Source organism: Chelonoidis abingdonii, chromosome 2, assembly GCF_003597395.2.
Source record: "Chelonoidis abingdonii isolate Lonesome George chromosome 2, CheloAbing_2.0, whole genome shotgun sequence".
Classification (NCBI taxonomy): Eukaryota; Metazoa; Chordata; order Testudines; family Testudinidae; genus Chelonoidis; species Chelonoidis abingdonii.
Window position 1 is genome coordinate 19504558 of NC_133770.1, and position 23230 is coordinate 19527787.

At 42.4% G+C, this 23230-nt stretch overlaps 1 protein-coding gene across 5 annotated transcripts in view; it reads left to right on the top strand.

The window, feature by feature from the left end:
• The window catches only part of DPP6 (dipeptidyl peptidase like 6), a 799862-nt gene that overhangs the window by 500027 nt on the left and 276605 nt on the right, over positions 1–23230 (top strand). The gene's annotated exons all lie outside the window — the stretch shown is intronic.

Consider the following 23230-nt stretch of genomic DNA (forward strand, 5'->3'; position numbering starts at 1 on the left):
GGTCCAGCTCTCAGAGTTACGTTCAATTAGAAAGCAGCAAGGGTTTGACCATGAGCAAAGAGCGAGTGGGGAGCTCTGGGGAAATTGGGTTTGGCAATTAGTAAAAGAAAGGGACGTTTCTTTTTGTGATGCGGCCAAGACTTTCACTAGATGTCTTAAAACGGCACCTAACCCTCTACTTGGTACCTGGTTTATCTGAAGTGTGCTTGCAACACCATAACCCTATTGCTCAATGGTTGCTTGTTGAGTCTCAGCATCTCTGAAGTTCAGCATTACTTATCTAGTGTACCTGAAGGCATTGGGAGTCTAGTGCTTAACTTTAAGCAGCCCCATTGAAGATGTTGGCCTTCGTGTTTTACATTTTGTTACGTAATGCTTTACCAGGCTTGAGTGACCAAGGGCTGGAATATGAGACGATGAAGGTCAGCCTTTGAAAGGACCTGGATGCATGAATGACTGAGGACGGGATTTGGAGCGGACAGTGTTGCTATGGGTGTGAGAGAAGTTGCAGAAGGGACAGAAAGTTTGTGAAGATACTCTGCGTTGCAAAGCCGAGGGTGTGGTGACCTTGTACACTGGAGTAACAGTAATAGGATGAAATTTAATAGTGATGAAAATGCAGGTCATGCCATGTTAGGATTGAAAATAACAAAAATTTGGTTATAAATTGGGTACACACAGTTGGAAGTAACAGAGGAAGAGGGACCTCGGGTACATTGATTGATCACAGGAGGACTATGAGCCGCCAATGTGATATGACCATTAAAAAAAGCTAATGTGGTTCTGACGATGCATCAGCAGAGTAACTTTCCAGTAAAGATCAAGGAGGTGTTAGTCCGTTATATTAAGGCACTGGTGAGAATCTCATTCTGGAATACTGTGTCTCCATGTTTAAGAAGGATGCAATTCAGACTGGATTCAGGTACAGAGAGCTACTAGGATGAGCCAAGAAATGGAAACTTGTCTTATGAAAGGACACTCAAGAGCTTGCTTGTTAGCTCCAAACAAAGAAGGCTGAGGGGGGGGGAATTTTGGATTGCTTTCTTTATAAAATATTCGAGGGATGAATATCAGGGAGAGAGGAATTATTTAGAGCTTTGGTCACACAATGTGGACACAAGAACATTGGTATAAACTGGGATACTAGGAAGTTTAGATGTGAATTAGATTGAGTTTTTTAACCAATAGAGGATGATAGTTCTGGAAGACGTCTTCTTGGGAGTAGTGGGGCAAAAGACAATCTGAACTTCAGACTAAGCTGATTAAGTTTATGGGAGGGATGTAAATGGGTAGCCTAATTTTGGCATTAATTTTGATCTTTGATTATTAAAAGAATTGGGAAGGAATTTTCCTCCAGTAGGGCAGAATTGGCAGAGCGCCTGGAGGTTTTTCACCTTCCTCTTGCCAGCAGGGGCGCAGGTCACTTGCTGGAGGATTCGCTGCAACCTTGAATTTTAACCCACAACTTTGAGGACTTCAGTAACTCAGAGATAGGTTAGGAGTTTGATACAGGAGTGGGTGGGTGAAATTCTGTGGCCTGCGTTGTGCAGGCGGTCGTACTAAATGATCATAATGGTCCCTTCTGACCTTAAAGTCTATGAGTGTATGAATAGGGAACGGGGGGAAATGTAGGCAGGTCCAGAGCTTTGCAAGACCTTAGAGGTGAGGAAGAGGAGTGAAAAAGTGAAATACTGAAGGAGATTAGAAAGCAGTGCAGGGTTGGCAGAACAGTGGGGCAGAAAAGATGTTTTAGGCTTCAGCTGGTTGGATAGGTTAATGGGGAGCAATGTGGGTATCAGAGCCAGGAAAAGGGAGGTTGTTCTAAAGCATTACCTAGAGAGCTCTGTGAATCTTTGCCTGGCCTTCCATCCTGGGCACTGTTAATACCCACTTTCCCTAGCAACCCATTGATAGCCTGGCCTTGCTCCCATTGAAGTCACTGGCAGGATTCCTATTGATTTCAACAGGAGCAAGATCTGAATACATACATTTCCTTAACACAAGGAGACAAGGTGGATGAGTTCACATCTTTCACTGGGCCATCTTCCATTGGGGGAAGAGACCAAGCTTTTGAGCTCTTTCCCCAACAGAAGTTATTGCACCCACCTTGTCTCTCTCAGATCCTGGGACCAACATGGCTACAATGCAGCAGTCAACACAGGGAGACAGAGAGGCGACTCCTCTGGGGCAGTGCTACAGGTGGGATCAACAAGCAAGATTTCTACACTTGTTACAGCTGTCAGGCATGCAAAAGTAATTACCCTGTTTCCCCTCACTCAGCAAAATTAGTGCTTTCCTCTCAGACTAACACTCATGCATACCTCCTGCTGTGATAGTGCCTCTGAACGAGCAGTGGATGTCAGGAGAACATTTTGAAATGATACAGATGTGGACTCCAGGAGGGCTGCTTTTGCATTATAAGTTTGCTCACAGGTTTGAGGTACAGATCCATGAAAATTAAATGCCTGCTCTCTCTTTCCATTCCTCCTCCTCATCTGTCATCTTCTACCTTGTCACCCAAACTCCATTTCCATCCTTTTTCTAATGTGATGTGTGGCAGCACAGAATGGTTCCAGACAACGTCAAGATTATGGACTGCTAGGGTTAGTGGCTAACACATAGCTGTTGGGTGTAGTGCTGTATCTCTGTAAAGTGACAGATGGACAGAATTATTGCTGTTGCCCCCATTCTCCAAGGGAGCATCTTTGTAAATAGGATAACAGTGGGGGTAGGAATGGCACACTGCTATGCAGAGCTACTCCATTTGTGGCGGACTTTCAAAGATGCAGCTCCCATGCATCCCTTTACCTCCTATAACACCACAAATTCAAAATATGTTCTTAAGAATCTGCAACCAGTTAAAAGACAGGGCCTGATTCTCTTCTTGCCTATGGTTGTTTACATCAAGAGTTGCTCCTTTTGAAGGCAATGCAGTTATACTGGTTTTGCACTGGTATAACTGGGAAAAGAATCAGGCTTAATCTATCTGATGTATAATTTTAGAAGTCTGTGTGACTAATTGTCTGCACAATGGGAGTGCCTGACTTGCATGTGCATTTACCAAGTTTGCACATGCAAATCAGATGATTGTGTTTGTGGTTGGTATTCATGCTAATTATACACCTAACTTCTTTAGAAAAAATCAGGTCCATGACCGGCTGATTTGGATACACTGTATCGAGCTAACAAATAGCCATTTGAGCCACCTTATCCCAACATATCAGAGTCTATATCTGTCATAAACAGATAGCTAAGGGTTAATGTCTCTTTCACCTGTAAAGGGTTAACAAACAGTGACCTGCAACACCTGACCAGAGGACCAATCAGGAAACAAGATACTTTCAAATCTCAGTGGAGGGAAGCCTTTGTTTGTGGTTTTGGGGTTTTCCTTTGTTCTCTCTGAGTCCTGGAAGGGACTAGACGTGCAACCAGGTTTCTTGCCAATCTCCCTGCTACAGTCTCTTATATATTCAGAATAGTAAGTATTAAGTAAAAAGGCGGTTATAGTCTTTTGATTGTTTCTGTATTTGCAACTGTGTATCTGGCTGGTAGAGTTTTAATGTGTATTTGGCTGAAAGTATTTTAAATTGTATTTCTGCTGGAGAAAGCTTTTTCTCTATTGTCTATAAGCTGAAAGACCCTGTAATATTTACCATCTAGATTACAGAGATAACTTTTACTTTTTTTCTTTCTTTTTATTAAAAGTTTTGCTTTTTAAGACCTGTTTGATTTTTTCTCCTGGTTAAGGCTCAAAGGAACTGAGTCTGTACTTACCAGGGAAGTGGTGGGAGATAGGGAGAAAGAAGGGAGGGGGTAAAGAGGGAATCCCTTTGTTTAGATTCATGGAGCTTGAATCTGTATTGCCTCTGGATGAGGTGGAAAGCCTCTGTTTTAAGATTCAAGGAGTTGAATCTCAGTGATCTTCTAGGGTAACCCAGGGAGGGAAAGCCTAGGAGAGGCACTAGTGAGGGAAAGAGTTTACTTTCCTTGTATTAAGATCCAGGGGGTCTGGGTCTTGGGGGTCCCCAGGGAAGGTTTTGGGGAGACCAGAGTTTATCAGACACTCAAAGATCTGATTGGTGGCAGCGTATCAGATCTAAGCTGGTAATTAAGCTTAGAGGACTTCATGCTAGTACCTCATTTTTGGACTCTAAGGTTCAGATTCAGGAAGTATACTATGACAATATCGTAATGGCAACTGGTGCTATTTAACATCAACTTTTGAACAGGTCAGTATCAGGGTGCAGAACTGCTTCTGAAAGGGATATGAGCAATGACAAAATCTTATAACTTAGAAGTTATTGCGGCTCTGGTCAATGCACCAACCAGTGTTAGGGTTGCCAATTTTCTACTCACACAAAACCAAACACCTTTGCCCCACCCCTACCCCCTCCTCCTCTAAGGCCCCCCCATTCCCCACCCCTTCTCAAAGACCCAACCCCCTGCTAACTCCATTCCCCCCTGTCTGTGGCTCTCCCGACTCGCATTCACTTGCTCATTTTCACCGGGCTGACTCAGGGGGCGGGGGTGTGGGAGGGGGTGTGGGTTCCAGAGTGGGGCCAGAAGTGAGGGGTTCAGGGTGCGGGAGGTGGTTCTGGGCTGGGGCAGGGGGTTGGAGTGTGGGGGAATGGGGGCTCTGGCTGGGGGTGCAGACTCTGGGGTGGGGCCAGGGATGAGGGGTTGGGGGTGTAGGAGTGTGCTCTGGGCTGGAACCGAAGGGTTCAATGGGCAGGAGGGGGATATGGGCTGGGGCAGGGGGAGGGGAGTGAGGGCTCCAGTTGGGAGTGCGAGCTCTGGGGTAGGGCTGGGGATGAGGGGTTTGTGGTGCCAAGCACTTTAGCCCACAGCTATCATCTTGAGTGGAGCTTTCCAGAAATGTCTATGTTTACAGCAGCCAAAAGGCTACCTTTAAGGTGACCCAAGCTTTGTAGCTAACATTAGTTAGTAATTTACCCATGTTGCCCTAAAGAAGATCCCAAGTTCTTCACCCCTCTCCGCTTAGAATCATAGAAGATTAGGGTTAGAAGAGACTTCAGGAGGTCATCTAGTCCAATCTCCTGCTCAAAGCAGCACCAACACCAACTAAATGATCCCAGCCAGGGCTTTGTCAAGCCTGACCTTAAAAACCTCTAAGGATGGAGATTCCACGACTCCCCATTCCAGTTCTTCACCATCCTCCTAGTGAAGTAGTGTTTCCTAATATCTGATTTAGACCTCCCCCAGTCCAACTTGAGACTATTTCTCCTTGTTCTGTCATCTACCACCACTGAGAACAGCCAAGCTCCATCCTCTTTGGAACCCCCCTTCAGGTAGTTGAAGGCTGCTGTCAAATCCCCCCTCACTCTTCTGCAGACTAAACAAGCCCAGTTTCCTCAGCCTCTCCTCTTCAGTCATGGGCCCCAGACCCCTAATAATTTTTGTTGCGCTCCGCTTGACACTCTTCAATTTCTCCACATCCTTTCTGTAGTGGAGGGCCCAAAACTTGACTCAGTACTCCAGATGTGGTTTCATCAGTGCTGAATAGAAGGGAATAATCACTCCCTCTATCTGCTGGCAATGCTCCTACTAATGTAGACCAGTATGCCGTTAGCCTTGGTAACAAGGCACACTGATATCCAGCTTCTCATCCACTGTAATCCCCTGGTCCTTTTCTGCAGAACTGCTGCTTAGCCAATCAGTTCCCAGTCTGTAGCAGTGCATGGAATTCTTCCATCCTAAGTGCAGGGCTCTGCACTTGTCCTTATTGAACCTCATCAGATTTCTTTAGGCCCGAACCTCCAATTTGTCTAGGTCACTCTGGATCCTATCTCTACCCTCCAGCAAATCTACCTCTCTCCCCAGCTTAGTATCATCCGCTAACTTGCTGAGCATGCAATCTATCCCATCATCCAGATCATTAATAAAGATGTTGAACAAAACCGACCTCAGGACCACCCCTTGAGGCACTCCACTTGATACCGGCCGCCAACTAGACATCAAGCCGTTGATTACTGCCAATTAGCCCGACAATCTAGCCAGCTTTCTAGCCACCTTACAGTCCTTTCATCCAATCCATACTTTTTTAACTTGCTGGCAAGAATACTGTGGGAGAACATATCAAAAGCTTTCCTAAAATCAAGATATATCACAACCACTGCTTTCCCCATATCCACGGAGCCAGTTATCTCATCATAGAAGGCAATCAGGTTGGTCAGGCACGAATTGCCCTTGGTGAATCAATGCTGACTGTTCCTGATCACCTTCCTCTCCTCGACTCTTGATTCCCTATCAGAATTCAGACTTGGCCCAAATAATATTTTCCAGGCCCAATTGCATTTATTGAGCAGGCACTTCTAGTTGTACATGCAGACAAGTGGAAGAGTGCAGTACATATTCCTCCACTTGGCCTGTGCTGTAAAATATTAATTTCATAATAATTCAGCAATGGGGAATACTATACTCCTGGTAATTAAATTTTATATCAGATATTTGTAATTGAAATGTTCTGGATAAAGACTTAGTCATCTAGCAAAGAAAGTCTCTTGTGACTTTTGGATCTCTTGATTGTACTGGTGCTCAATAGCTTAATGATATAAGCCAGAATGTAACTCTTCCCTCCAACCCCCCATGAGACACTATGTTGGATTTACATCATTCATTACAGGAAACTGCGGGAATTTAGAATCAAAAGAACATCACAGGCTAATTAAATGTAATCCAGCCTCTCAAAGCGTGAGCCCACAAATTTCTCACATCTGTGAAGAATAAATTAAGAGTTGGAAAGAAGCACTAAGATGTCATGATAATTAGAGTATCAGAGGGTAGCCATGTTAGTCTGTATCCACAAAAACAACAAGGAGTCCGGTGGCACCTTAAACACTAAAAAATAACAATAACAAATCTGTTCATCTTTAAGGTGCCACCAGACTCTTTGTTATGATAATTAGAAGCAAGAGTTCCCTTAATATACCAGTAGTTAACTTGACCCAGAAGAAGAGCCAAAATATTTCCAAGATGCATTGTATTAGAATTCAAGACTCTGTGTCTCAAGACCTACTGTTTACATTGCATCACATAAAAAGTTGGCATAATACCACATAGTATCATACAATCTAGTACATCATTCTGCCCTTCCCAGTTAGAGTGCCAGTTAGTTTCTGGGTAGAGATCAAGGTCTTGGTTCATAAACTACTTAGAAATCGGTTACCTCAGTGTAAGGGGGAATCCCAGCTGGATGATGAAATAATCTTGTGGTGGTCCCAGAATGGAAAAGGAGATCTATGAGGTAGGGAGAAATGGTGATTTAGTGTAATATGTCTCCTACAAAATTGACTTCTGTTCCACTTCATGTATTAAATAGCCCTATAATTCTTGCACTCATTTATATGAAATATTCTCATTATTTTGTAATGTTTTGGTGTTTGACACTCATTCAGATTATTTGAAGCACAATGTGTAGAGTTACTTAGAATAAAACTTAACATGTTCTTTGTTGGATCTACAGGACAAAGTAAAACTTGGCATTCATTCAGGCCTGTGGGAACAATTTGTATGGGGAGGAGATTGTGAGAGCTATTGAACCAAACTGTAAACCCTGCCTATGATGGAAACCACTTCTAGCCACCCCTCGTTCCAGCACCTATTTTAGAAAACTGAAAAACAAAACTACTGCTGTCCTTTTAAGGGATGGGAGGAGTGAAATAAAATGCAGTGACAAACTCCTGCTGGAGAGGCTACTGCACAAAGCTTTTGACTGGCTGAGAGAAAGAGACCTGAACTTTAAAAGCAAAAGTGTGATGTGTCTCAGTGTGGCCAGAAAGAGCATGTACAGTGTTGCAAGCTCTCATAATTTTATTGTGAACCTCTTGGTATTTCATGTTTTACTTAAAGGCCCCAACTCCTGGAGTCAAGTGACAGCTTGAGAATCCTGGTTTTCTTTTAAAAAATGTAAGTTTGTAGCCCTCATGGTTGCAGAGGGCACTTGAATGGTTGAAAAATGAGAATACAAATGAAAAGAGTGTGATATTTTATTTTTAAAACTCATGATTTTTAAGCCCATCTCATGATTTTTGAGGGAGCCTGACTCATGATTCTTTACTGTTGGGGGCTGGCAGTATTGCAGGCAGTCAGCCTCAAAGCATGTTTGATTTCTAGAGCAAGCAGACCACATAAGAGACGTGATAACAGTGAAGAAAATCTAGGAGAAAGGCAGTGTTGCATGCTGAAGAAAAACATGGCAATGTTCCAGACTTGCCATGGGGCTTAAGTCACATTGAATGCCTTTTCAGACTCTCATTTACCCTTGGTTGCTGTGTGGGAGACTGTTGCATTTTCTATCCATTCCATGAACATTAAAAACATTCCTTCCCCTCTCACCCAGTCCTTCAGCTGGTTGTTCTGTGTTTTCACCATTTTGTATCGTATTGACATAGTTGAAGTGAACTGATGATCTTCATCCAATCCCTAGCAGACCAGTGCCTGTATAGAAACCCCACTGGCACTAATGGGACAACCTGTTGGCTATGTCAGCAGGGACTGGAGACCATGGAGACTGAACTGTCATGTCATCGATAGCATAGCTAGTGTTGAAGCACATTAGCGGGACAATATGTTAAAACCTTCATTGCTGCTGCTGTTTATTGTACCATATGATTTATTTATATTAATAAATTTAACATTTTGTGGAAGATTTATAGATAAACCAAGCCTCTTATTATTCATTTGGAAGGCTCTTTCCTTTCGTCACTTTCATTCCAGAGGGCAGGATTGATTCTGTTATTAAAATTGGTTCCTTACATTAAAAAAAAAAAAAATTCTGTAAATGCAGTTCTGGATGTGGATGGGCATGGGGGGAGGGGAATTTTCAGTCCTCCTTCCGGGTTCTTTTCCAAGGGAGACAAGTGCAAACAAGTCCTTTGTTCCTTTTCCTGCAGTCCTTACTCAGGCAAAATTCCAGTTGAAACCAGTACTCAACCAGATGGAGAGTCTAGGATATTGCTGTGACAACACTAATCAATTAAACTTCATTCTTTCTGTGTTTTCATGCAGCAAGGGATGTGGAAAAAAATTGTGAGAAGTCTAATTTATATAGGAATCAGCCACCAAGATATTAGTCTTTTTTTCCTTCTGTACTCCCCATTTTTTCCTGATGGGAGCATTCTTATGAATATGTCCATTCTGTGTGGGCATAAAAAAGGAGAGATGTGGTGTTAGAATGCTGTGGCCCCACATTTGGTTTTTGTCCCTTTTGGGCAAGCAATTGAAAACATCTTATAAATGTGCTGTGCCAATCTAAAAAGCAAGCAAGATGATAGGCTGTGTTAAGAAAGAGTGTGAGAGAATAATAATGAGAATATAATGCTGTTATCTAAAGTGGTGGAGCACACTCACCTTGCTCATAAACTACACTGGGTTTGGGTCATAGAATGTCAGGGTTCTCATCTAGTCCAACTTCCTGCTCAAAGCAGGGCCAATCCCCAGACAAATTTTTGCCCCAGATCCCTGCCTGGCCCCTTCAAGGGTTGAACTCACAACCCTGGGTTTAGCAGGCTAATGCTCAAACCACTGAGCTATGCCTCCCAGCCATCTAAAAAGGTTACGTTGTAGCAGACACAAAAGGTAAAGAGAAGGGTAAAGACAATGATAAAGGCACATAAATCCATCCATATACGGAGAGATTTAAAAGATTACACCAATTTAATTTGGAATGGAGATGAATAAGAGGTGAGACATTGAAAATAAGGAATGGTATAGAGAAGGTCAGAGCTTATCATAATACAGCCATTCATTAATTATAATGCAGCCCATTTAAAACAGTTCAAAGGAGATCTTTTTTTACACAGTACATAGTTAACCCGTGGAACTCATTGCCACAAGGTCTGATTGAGACCAAGAGCTTAGCAGGACTCAAAAAAGGATTGTGTTTTTTTTTAAATGACCTGTGATCAGAATTATAAACAATATCATCCCTCATTCTTCAGTACATAAACCAATGAGTTTGCCTATGATTAGGAAGGAACTACTCTGGTAAATGTGTTATTGCATAATAGTCTGTTATGGGGGTTTATACCTCTGAAGCTGGTACCTACGACTGCAGGATACCAAATGTGATTGATCTTTGATCTGATGGGCTAAAGCATTTCCAATGGGAGAGGAGAGGATTGGTGCAGTAGAGAAATCTGAGGGGTCAAAGGAGAAGAAAACCTTTTAGTTCATGCTGTTTTTCCCTCCGTAGTTGCTGTTCAGTTTAAAATTAATTTGTGTGTTTGTATAATCCCAAACTACTACTCCCAGCGTGCATTACCTCGCACTGGTTCATGCTGATTCTCGGGGGCCATCACGCTCCCCACTTGCCTTCCTTTGCTAGATTCTCTGCCCCAGGTCATATTCAGTTAGTTAGCATCCTTCTTTGGATTTCTGTGATGGGCCTGTTGACTCTGTAGAAGAGTGCCCTCTTGTGGCCAATCCGACATCAATCCATTTCCACAGGCGATTTAATAAATATGTGTAGCTTGTCGAATAAAGTGCCTGCCTTGCATCTCAAAGGCATTACGTTCAAATCTTTTGGCAGCTAAGGTGTTTGTTTTTTTTAATTTATTTTTAAACAGACTCAGATATTGTGGTGATCAATGCTAGACATACCTTTGAAAGGGATCATCCAATACTGCACTCAGGGATAATGAACACGTTAATGCAGAGCTATAGGCACAATCTAATTTTCTTGTTAATATTCAAACATTGCCTTCAATCTGTACTGCAGCTGCAGCATGCTGCCGGCCTGAACACGAACAGAAAGAGCAAAACTTCTTTTAACTGGCTTTGCGCTCTATCAGGACTGCTAACATCTTTAATACAGTTGGGAGCAGAGGGAAAGAGATAAGGAAACGCACAGGGGGATTAAGAGAGCCAGCCGTGGGGTCGCATTTTAATGAAAATCTATTAATAGATTCTGTTTCTTCTCAGTGTCAAATGGATTATTACATTTATGGGTAACACTTAGGGTCACATGGTCCCCTGTGTGAAGCCAAACTAAATGAGGCAGATAAGCCCCCATGCATTTGGGAGAGAAGAGCAATGTCCTGGAGTGATGCTCACACCAACATCAGATGGTTGGAGTCTCTGCATGAGAACTGTGTGGGACTGGGGAAGGGTGAAAGGGAGCAGCCGCTGCAGGATGTTCTCGCCTAGGAGATTACCCTCATAGGATAAGACTGACCCATGGACTGAATGCCTTTTAGTTTCTGGGTGGAGATCAAAGTGTTGGTTTTAACCTAGATTGCCCTAAACAATTTACGGCCTGGTTACCTGAGGGACAGCTTCTCTTCCCATGTCATAGCACCATGTCTGGGATCTGCAGAGGCACTTGACCTGACCACACTCTAGTTATAAGGGGAGGAGCCCTGTGCCAGGGCATTTCCAGGCAGATTCCTGGGCTCTGGAACTTCCTGTCTGTGCTTGGTGCACTGGCATTGGTTCACCACAAAACTCACCTTCCCCCCGGGGGTTTTGGGAGGTTTGTGGATGGTTAGAGGTGGTTTTTGCTGCTGTTATTCTGGGGAGATTTTATATTGACCTGAATAGTTTGGGCTGGGTCGGGTTGGGCAGTTTATGGATGTGCTTGTGGAGGGATTTTTGTTTGTGTATTTTTTGTCTATGGCACAGAGTCCACCCTCTTGTGCCTGTGCCAGCTGGTTAAATAAATAATCCTCATGCCTTCTTCAGTGCTTCACCCTTGTGTCTTTATTTGCAGTATAACTGTGCAACCCCACTTTGTTCCCCCAAGAGTTACCCACATGTAGACCCTCCCCAGGATCTGATGGCCCATGAGGCTCCTTTCCTTGGGTGGGGAGACCGAGATATAGGCCTCCTGTCTCCTCTCAGGCTAGCCTCCTGACCCTCCTTATAGCTAGCCTTTACTCAGCCCAGCTGCTGGAATTTAACTCAAGTCATTGCTGTGAGTCAGTCCTCGTTAGGGCCTCCAGCTGGGCCCTCTCTGCTGGCTGCCGGAGCCCCTGCACTTGGCCACCTTACCAAAAAGCAGGGCTTAGCCAGCATTTCAGGCAGACATTCAAGGGGTTTGCCCTGCCCTGCCACAGTCTATTTTAAATATTTTGTACGTGCTGTCATATTGCAAAAGCAGCTAGAGCCAGGGTAGAGGCACTTCAGTGAAACTGAAATCAGTTCTCTATTTCTCACTCAGATCTTTAGAGAGGACAGCTTTACCAAAGATGGACACACCTGAGCTACAAAGCTGGGCTCCCCATCCAAACCAGGGCTGTTCTGACCTAAGGGGTTGGTTCAGACCCTTAGAGCTAGCTGCAGAATCTGGTTCTTAATCCGGAACTCCGCCTCATCAGATTTTGGGTTTAAGACTTGGATTGGGGCCCAGCTCTTCTCTGTATCTGGACAAACTAATCTTTTTCTAACTTGGATTTTCCAGGATTTGGGATCAGACAAAAGATATAAAGAGAATTTTGTATCTGATTTATATATTTTTTTTCTAGGAGGCCTCAGCCTGTCTTTTAACCCTGGCCATGTAAATTTAAAGGGCTGCTAGATGCATGTAGGTGGGGGGAATCTTTTCACCTTTAATTTGCCTGGGATAGAATTGTGTTTTACTTGAATGCTGCCACGGAAAAAGCATCAGATTGTTGTAGTGGGTATGGGCTGCGCTGAAGTGATGAATGATTAAAACTGCTTCTTGCATAATAAAGCACCCTCTGTCATGTTGTGCTTACTTAATGTACCAATGCAGTATGATATTCAGCAGTTAGCTAAATTACAGTAAATCACCTATTTAGAAAAGTTTTTGTCTTAGCTCTTCATGCTGAAGGTGCTAAAGGCAGTAAAACGATAATGACCCATAATGCCAGAAAGATAAAAATGAGTTTCCTCTTGGAATTAATGGCTGTACTCCTGTTGTTATAGGCAAGCTGTTCCCTGTTCCTAGCTGCTTCCTTACAGCAGTGTCTGGGAGTATATTAAACGGTAGCTTATTTCTGAACTGCTGAGTAACAGTCCTCAAAGAAAAGTGCTTGTTGATGGAAAGCGGAGCTGAGTTGAGTCTGGAGAATGGTGTTCCTATAGAGCTGCATGAGTGGGCGCACCTCTGTGTGCCATGGAGGCCAGCTCCATTGGACAGGTTCTGTAGCAATACTCATGGGTGAGGACGGTAAAAATGTGGGTGTCTCAAGGGTGTGCCTAGGCTGGGAGCTAGAAGTCCCCTGGTACATAGGTTCTCTTATTTCCTCATCCCCCACTGCAGAGCAGCTTTGGTGCCACCCCAAAGACTGGGTAGATGGGAGGATTGCTCTCCTTTTCCTCATTGTTTTTTTCCCAGCCTTTAACCAAGGTGCTTGGGGTGTGCATTGGGTTGTGGATTCACCAGCAATTTGGGAGTTTAATTGTAATGGTTTGTGACTACACTTCATACAAGATTGAAAGACACACTGAAGCATGGCTGGTAAAAATGAGATCTTAATTTTATAAGGCTTCATTGGAGCACTCTGCTGTTCCAGCTTTACCCACATTTGAGGGTGAGCTGCAGTTTTTGTTTTTGTGGATTACAAAGCAAGCATTTTAGCAGCGCAGGGCTTAGTGAGCATGTACTGTGTTATTTCTTGTTTTGCATCATCTGAATCCTTGGTGCTATACTGAGGAACACACAATGCCCGCCCCTCAGAGAAACTCTGATGAGTCAGCTCTGCCTCCTTTGCACTGAGTTACTATTGCAAGTTATCCCATTGATTGCAGCAAGCGAGGTACTACCCAAAGTGAGTAATTAAGCCAGAACCAGACCTACACTCTAATATATTAAAAAATTACAGCTTCTCATATCATGAATGCAGAATAAAATCAATATTACTTTCTAAGCTTGGCTATGCTAGTACTTCTCCACCATCCTGTTCTTGGCCGTTCTCTTCCCACTCGTTGCATTTCTATTCATCTTCTCTGTTGTGTTTGTCTCCCACCAGACTTCCTCTAGTTCCTTTTTCTGTTGCTTTAAATTTCCTCTTTTTTGTACTTTGCCTCATTCAAGCCTTGTTTTCTCACAATCTAATCCCCCGCTCTCAAAATCAGTCAGTGGGAGCTGTGATTGCTCTGTGCCTTGCAGGATTGGGCCCTTTGGTAGGGCATTATTGCGTGCGCTGGTCACAGACAGAGCAGCCTCTTCACCTCAGCCTGTCGTACTTGCTATTTCCCATCACTCAGAAAACATAGTTTTGACTGGAACTCCCAAGCCCCCACAATTTACATTCCATGTGTGCGTGTTCAGATGTCCAGGTGAATTGTTTGGGTGGATGACTGGCTGTTTTTAATCTGTAAGCCTATTGCACACTCAGTGCTTGCAGACTGCTTTATCACCTCAGTGGTTTGTTGAGAGAGGACCTAGTTACCTAGTGAATACAAATGTGTACTTCAGTCAGACACCCCATTGCTATGCCACACGCAGCATTTTTAGGTACAAAGTTTGCAGGTTCTACTGCTGTTGTGACAATAAAATGTTATTCTTTAGCATAAGAGCAGAAATGCAATTCCTCCCACGGGGCATTAAATACTCTCCCACAATGCACAGAGTCTACAGTGATCCCTTGGAAAGTTGCATCCCCCACTGTGGTGTTGTGAATGGCTACTGGATCTGTGTAGCCTTGGGTTTACTGCCTCCGTCCTGTCCCTTTTCCTCATCCTGTCCCCAAGCCTTCTATGCACTGAGGTGCAAGGACCTTGGTACCCTGTGTATGAGATTTCTGAATCCCACCTTCCCCCAATGGATGGTAACTGCACTGCTTCTGGGGTCCCTGTGTCTGTTAAGGCAGTGTGGCAGGATTTGAGCCTGAAAATAACATAAATAGAAATTTCAATGGGAAAGAGGGAAGTAAAATATTTTTCTCTCATTCAATTCCATTGTGTGAGTCATTTATTAATTCCCAATGAATATTAATACAGTCTGTGTCTCAAACACTATCTTACAGTCCTACATGCTGGCAGTTAGCTTGTTTGATTGTAAATGCTAACCAGGTAAGCCTGATTAACGCTTGACTGGGACAACATCAGGGAAGTCCCAGGTAGGGGTAGGAATTGGCAGTGGGGGTTCAGCAGATGGAACCTTCCTGCTGCCATAGCGCTGAGCCACACCTCCCTTTCCCCCAGCATCTGGATATTAGGGGTCACTGCACTGCAGGAATTCAGATGCAATATAAACCCAAGGTCCTGACTGCCTGTGGTCATTAAAGATACTATGGCACCTATCAGGAAGAGAACGGATGTTAATCTTGGTGTCTTGGCTCAATTCCAACTCAAGTAATTACATTCTTCCTATTGGAAAACCAGTTCCAGTTAGAATTTGATACAGTATTTTCACTTCCTGTGAAGCTCAGTGGATTCATTGAGAGAATTCTGTAAGTCTATCAAATATTAAGTATCAGCTAGTTAATATGGCTAACATTAGTGGAAATGGGATCTGTTGCAAATGTGCTCCTTCATGTGAGCTGCAATGGTGGGAAATAACACAAAATACCTTATCTTCTTCCGATGGTCCAACAACATTAGGTATGCCCAGTGAACAACTAAATCACAGCAGGTTACATTGCCTACTCCAGAATAACTTCAGCCCTGAGAAAGCTGAGTCAAGCTGCTCTCATAGGGCAATCTACAGCCTACTCTATTGACCTTGTCTAATTGTTATTGTCTTGAGATGTCATTTTTTCTTTGGGTGATTTTTGATTAGACTGCTATTTAGAGTATTCTCTGCCACAGACTGAACATGTCCTAACAGTTCTAATGTGACCTTCTGGTTTTTCACTGTAACGTCTGAAAAGTTGGTACATGACAATTTTAGAATTTCTGTTTTTATGTCTTTCGATCATTTGCTGTGTTTGCTGAAGTTTGAAAAGGTAGCAAAAGGCTACATTATTTTGTATTTATCTGGATGAAATTCTTATTGCTCTGTATCATTGAACAAATAGTTATGCTCTCTTGAGACAAATAATGTAATAAGATAATTCTTCTCAAAAGATTATCAGTCTCTCATGCATCTTGTGTTACGATCTCTGAGCTATAATATTGGATGTTATTACTGTACCAGTTTAATATTGATGGAATGGTGGTACAAGCACAATATTTCAACAGAGGTCAGTTATTTGGGTGCCCAACTTGAGACATCAGATCTGATTCGCAGACACCCAGAGCTCAGCATTTTTTTAAATTAAGGCCTCTTTAGGATGTGTTGGAATTCTGAAAATGAAGGCACCCAAAATCACTACTTACTTATGAAAATTTGGGCCACAGTACAGTGTACTACCCCTTTAAGTGGGAGCTCTGTGTGTTGTATTGGTTCACACTAGTGGAGAGGAAGCAGGATGTGCTGCAATAGAGTAGAGAGCTGACAGAGTCCTGGGTAACCATTCTCTCTCTTTCTCATACACACATACACACACACACAAACTGTCGCTGACAAATGATATCATGTATTGGTTACCCACAACTCTTTCAGGTTTGAAGTTAAAATCCACTTAATTTCAAAGAAATATTGATGCCCATTTAGTATGGTTGTCATAAAAAGTAAATGTAATCAGAGAGTGTCATCGTTTAGATTGCGTGTGACCTCTGGGTGTGCTTGGTTATGTCCAAAGGGCATTTAGAAGCACAGATGTCCTTTTAACTATTGCCTTGTAAAACATACATTACATTTTGTTGGCATAATGATTTCTTTCATTAGCTTCTCTGCATTTCTCATTGTGTTCTTCTGCGGAATTGTTCTGGCTGGTGGCTAAAAAGGGCACAGAATATTGGGCCTTGTAAGCTGGCAGAAGTCCATAATAAACTGTGTAATGAGTTAAAAGGTGTTAAATGATTCTCAGTAGACACTCTTTTTGCAGACAGGAACTTTTGGCAGATGATTTGAAGGGGGGCTCTGGAAGAACAAATCATTAACTGATATAAGTCCATCCAGTCAATTGGTATCCCCATAAAACATTCACTTAGGTGCACGCAGTCCCTAAAATGATATTAATTTAAGCCTTTGGTGTTGGTTGTGGTGGTTGTTCAAGAATATATACATTGCTCTCCATTTGTATACAGCTCACTCTGTTTATTTTTTTAATCAAGGGCCAAATCCTGGGCCTTGTCTACACTTAAGTTTTACCAGTGTAGCCATGTGTCACCAGATTTGCCCATTACTTTGGGGTATGCTCAATTATTAGGGTTACTCTTCTGGGGGTTGGGGATTCTGTAATACTATCAATGTACTGCTTGTGTCACTTGTGCTCTTCTTCTCCCTGCTGCAAGTTCCCTACCAATGGAGCTATCCTGCAGGACCTAGGTTCCCCAGGGCTGGGTTCTTCCAGCCCCAGAATCAAACGGATGCACACAAACACACATTAACAGAGCACGTCTGAGAAGACCAGGTTAATCAGCACTCCCAAGCTGACCCCTTATATGTCCCTGGACTCAGCAGGCCAAGTCAAACAGCACCTCCAAGCTATCACCCTCATATGCCCCAGGTTCAGCACTTCTCTATCCCCACTTTCACGTTACAATTGTTTTGATGGTAACCTACTTGATGAGCAAACCCCACAAGTTTTTTGAGCACTGCAGGGATCATTAGCTTAGGTATGAAGAGCATTGCTGGAGAGAGAGAGAGAGAGAAGCAACCAGCTTACCATGAAAGTTATTTATTGCCAGGTATAACCATACAAGGGGAGCCAAACAGAACAGTAATAATATTAAATCTAACTTAAATTTGATTACAAAAGCCAGGTTTAGAACATTATAACTGATCACATAGGTCAGAGTCAGAAGGCTGTACCTAGAGAGAGAAAGAGAGTTGGGTTCTCACCACTCCGTGAAACTTGAATCGATCCAGGTTCCCAGGTGGTGGTGGTGGTAGCTGAGGGTCTGTAGTGCTGGAGACAGGCAGAGCCCCCAGCACGATCAGTCAGGAGAAGATGAAGTCCCAATGGAACTGATGCAGATTTTGGATCCAGGCATCAGAGCACTTACCTGAGCAATGGTAAGTCTTTCTTCTGATCAGCTTTGGTTCAAACAGAGGCTAGGGAGGGGGGTAAAGGTCTTTCGTGAGTCAGACAGGCTGGGTACTGCACCCTGGTTCCCCAAGAACACAGAGCTGATGGGTAACACATGTCAGTTAGGGGTCTGATTTTTTTATTTTATTTTTTTAACCAAGAAAGCTTTACCAGTAAAAGCCCCAGAGTAGATGCAGTTTCACTGATATAACTGTACTCATACTAGTATAGCTTCAACTGGTGAGAGGAACCAATTTAAGCTATACTAGTATAAGCACTTGTATACCAATATAACTTCATCCACACTAGTTGGTCTTGCCACTTTAACTATACCGGTATTACTATACCAGCAAAACCTTCCCATTGTAGGCAAGGCCCGACTCTTTTTACTCACGCAAGGAGTTCCATGGATTCAGTGGGACTACATGCAGGTGTAAGATTAGCAAAATCTGTCCTATATGTTTGTTCAATCTAGGAGAGGTAATGATGGTGCATTAGAGATTCACTTGTTCCTCTTATGCACAGTGAAGCAGGTCTATATAGAATTCTTAGATTTAGGACAATGCATGAGAAGGTTTAATAATTTACAGCATCAGTAAGTTTAAAAAAAAAATCCTATCCATGCAGATAAAAAGCCTTCAGAAGAGGAGGTGAGTTACTGTGAAATTTCCCTTTTAAGGAAGGAAGCCAATTTAGTTGTGGCCTGTTGTATTTCAATAAAGGCAAGTTCTGCATTGTAGACATTGAGCCTTCAACAGCAAAATTCTCACCTAAGTCCCATTTTTGAAAGAGACATAGGCACTTAGGAGATTGAATTCAATTGTTTGAAACTGTCTGTTGATTTCAGTGGCAGTTAAGTGTCTAAGCAACTTAGGCACCTAAATTCCCTTGAAATAAATTAAATTCAGCAGGACAGGTGCTTTTAGAAATCCTAGTGGGTGCCTATCTGTACCTGTAGGCCTCTAAATACCTTTGATAATCTGGTTTAAGGCCCTTTTGAAAATTTTACTCCAAGTCCTTGTATAGGACCCAATCTTGCTCCATTGAAATCAATGGAAGTTTGACTATTGACTTTACTGCAGCAGGATCTGGCCCCTACTGTGTCCAACAAGTAGAAGCTTAATGTAAGGTTATGCACAATCCATCTGGACTGGGTAGCGGAACATCTGAAGTCCTGTGTGTGCCCTTTCCCTTATTTTCAAGTGTAGAGGGTGAATAAAAGAGGCAGGGTATGGGCAGAAGATAGCTCTATCTGAGGAGGCAGGGACTTCAGCCTGCTGCTAAGCTTAATTCCTGCTTCCCGCCACACTCACTGATGCAGAATTGGGTTCTGTGGGATTGTCTGGTCTTCATGTCATTTTACTTTTTACCTTACGCCAATACTCTCAGTACTTCACACTTGTACTATGTAGGGTCAACCCGTAAGGTTATTTCTGAGCACTTTTGTCATCATCAATAATTGAGAAATGTGAATTTTTTTTTTATAAATTCTTTCAAACAGTCAGGCTATGTCTTCACTACCCACCGTATCAGCGGGTAGCAATCGATTTCTTGGGGATCGATATATCATGTCTCATCTAAACGCGATATATCGATCCCCGAATGAGCTCCTATCGATCCCGGAACTCCACCAACCCGAATGGTGGTAGCGGAGTCGACATGGGGAGCTGCGGATGTCGATCCCGCACCGTGAGGACGGTAGGTAATTCGATCTAAGATACTTGCTGAAGTTGCGTATCTTAGATCGATTTTCCTCCGTAGTGTAGACCTGCCCTCAGTTTCCTGAAAGTTGGAAGAGGGGAAGGAGTAATTGGAATGACCTAAACTTCCGACTGCCAGAAGCTGAAACTGGCTGACAGGGGAAGAATCACTCGAAATTGCCCTGTTCCGTTCATTCCCTCTGAAGCATCTGGCACTGGTTGGAAGACAGGATACTGGACTAGATGGACCATTGGTCTGACCCCCTATGGCCATTCTTATGTTCTAACTCTGCTGTTCAAGAAATCCATTATATAGTGGAATAAACAACATTATGCCTAAAAATTACAATTTTCAGCAATATTTACACTGAATAGCAGCCACACCGAAAGGCAGATATAAACAATGAGATTCAGTGATGATCTTTATCAACTGTAGTGACAGCTATTAATCAGGCTGCAAATCCTCATCAGCTCGCTGGGCAGAATTCATTAGAGACAAAGATTGCTGTGTTGCTTTTGTCTTTGATTGAGGTACGTCCCATTAAAATGAATAGTCTTTTACCGGAACAAATCACACATTTCAAAACAAAAGCCTGGGCATATTATTCACTGATTTGTTTGATGACTAAGATAACATGACTAGAAGACTAGCTAAACCTTATTGTGTTTTGCCTGGAATACAGTGTGGATCAATTTATTCTTCCTTTAAGCAAACCAATTTTCTGTTCATTAAATCGGACCCTTTATCAATGACCTGTTTTGAATATAATAGCAAGATATAGAGCCGTGACAAATGAATGCTGTTTTTCTCTTTTTAAAAAGTGTTTTAGTAGTGCTAGAAACACATAGAAGCGATTAACACAAGATTTTAAGCTTGTTAAACTTTTAGGAAAAAATTTTTTATCACTTACTTCCAGCTATGGAATAGCATTTACATAGTAACTGTGAAGATTTACAGTTCATTAAAGCATTTTGTTTTCATTAGGATAAGTGTAACCAGGGAAAAAAGGAATAATAAAAGTTTAGTAGAGATTTCATTAGGGGGAGCAATATAATTCTTGTCAGTTTGTGTTATGGTCTGAGAAATAAGTACTAATTATTAATAAACCTACAGACCCATTTGATTTAATAGACTTCACCTATGTGTTCAAGGGGACTCAGGTCCTGGAACAGCCTTCCCAGGGGAGCAGTGGGGGCAAAACAGCTAAATGGCTTCAAGACTGAGCTTGATAAGTTTATGGAGGGAATGGTATGATGAGACTGTCTACAATGGCATGTAGCCGATCTGCGACAGCTAGCAGCAAATGTCTCCAGTGGCCGGTGATGGGACACTAGATAGAGAGTGCTCTGAGTTCCTACAGAGAATTCTTTCCCAGGTGTCTGACTGGTGGGTCTTGCCCACATGCCCAGGGTCTAACTGCTTGCCATATTTGGGGTTGGAAAGGAATTTTCTCCTGATCAGATTGGCAAAGACCCTGCGGGTTTTTCACTTCCTCTGCAGCATGGGGCACCGGTCACTTGCAGATTTAAACTAATGTAAATGGTGAATTCTCTGTAAATTGAAGTCTTTAAACCATGATTTGAAGACTTCAGTAACTCAAATGGATATTACAGATTTATGAGTGCAGTGGATGGGTGAGCTTCTGTGGCCTGCAATATGCAGGAGGTCAGACTAAATGATCATGATGGTCCCTTCTGACCTTAAAGTCTCTGAGTCAAGCTTCCAGTTGGGGATCAAGCTTTAATAACCAATTTACTTAATTAGAAAATATCCTAATACTTTGAATAGAGTATCTAACCATACTTAAAGTTGGCCTGTTGTATATTGAATATAATATATAATTGGAAGATCTCACATGTTTCTTACATAACACGTTGGCTAATATCTGTGTGACTAAATACCCAATCTTCTTAATAAAGCAACAGAGAGTCCTGTGGCACCTTTAAGACTAACAAGTGTATTGGAGCATAAGCTTTCGTGGGTGTATACCCACTTTGTCAGATGAAAGCTTATGCTCCAATACATCTGTTAGTCTTAAAGGTGTCACAGGACTCTCTGTTGCTTTTTACAGATTCAGACTAACATGGCTACCCCTCTGAGATCTGTCTGAATAGTTACCACTGTTTTCCAAATGCCTGTGACAATGAAACATGAGACTACTGGTTTTTTTAAAAAATAATTATCAAGAATTTGGAAAGAATTGCACTGTTAAATTTTCATTTATTATCAGTTGTATCCCTTAGAAGAAGCTGAGGCCTGGGGTGCATACACATAGCTGCCATGGATTCCATACAGGGCAGACTTCCGCACAGCTGTCTTTCCTAGGTTCTACTATAGCACCTATCACCTTGTGCAAGTTCCAGTGAAGTCAGTGGATGGAATCCCATTGATTTAAGGGGAACCCTACGAGCTGCATATGCCCATTACTTAGGCATTTACCAATATGGAAAAGCTATCCATGTTAGACTGTTGATACCCCCTTTTATGTCAGCCCCAACAAGAAAAATATATTTCAAGTGTGTGCAACAGAGATTTGTGGAAATTATACTTGACAATACAAAATGAGTAAACTAAGGCAATGTAAAGCAAAGCATACAAGTCTATAAATAAGATGTCACAGCCCTAGTTTATCTTTTATGAATCTTGCACCTTTTCAATTCTTTTTTATTGTGGTATTGATGATGAAAATAGCTGGGGTACATGTTTGTCCTATAGGCAGCTGATGGGGATTCATGGACTGATAAGAGATGAATTTTTTCTACTTTAACACCTGTAAATGGGTCATAAGAAGTCTTATGAGACTTCTCATCTTCTACACTGTACCAGTTATATCGCAATGGTATTTTATTCAAATAGAGGTGATGGGTTGCATGCAAATATAGAAATATACTAAGCAATGTTACTTGTACTACTAATGTTGTACAGTTAAACAATACCTTCTATCCAGAATAGAGGTGCATAGAGCAGATGGCTTTTGGATTTGGATTAGATTTAGGTTAAAATTTGAGGCCAGAATAAGGCTAGAGTTTAGATTCAGGTTTGGATTTGACAGTCTTGGGATATTGTGAGCTGTTCTCATAAGATTTTGCCCCAAGCTGGTAGAATTCTCATGAGACTACCTGATCACATTGGGCTGAAATATCTTAAATGCAGCTGCATCCAAAACAAAAAGAGGGTCCACTTGGCTCAGGCTAAGGTTTAAATTAATGAAAGGAGAAGGTGAGAGAACAATCAGCTCCCTTCCTCCCCAAGCTAATCAATGAGTGGCTAGAAACTCTGAAGGGGAGAGGCACCTCTGCATCCCCTCAGCATGTATTCTCCTCTCCATTCAACTAGGACTGTCCCACTCACTGCTGGCCCAATTCATTTTCTCACCTGTGGAGGCAGGTGTGTGGCATTTTAAGACAGGAAATGAAGAATTGCTTCCCTAATTGGAACTAGAAGGGGGAATTTAAGCAGCTAAAATTTAATAGCTCAAGTTCTTAATTCAGCTAGGTCTGAAAATGTCATGTGATCTTTTAATGACA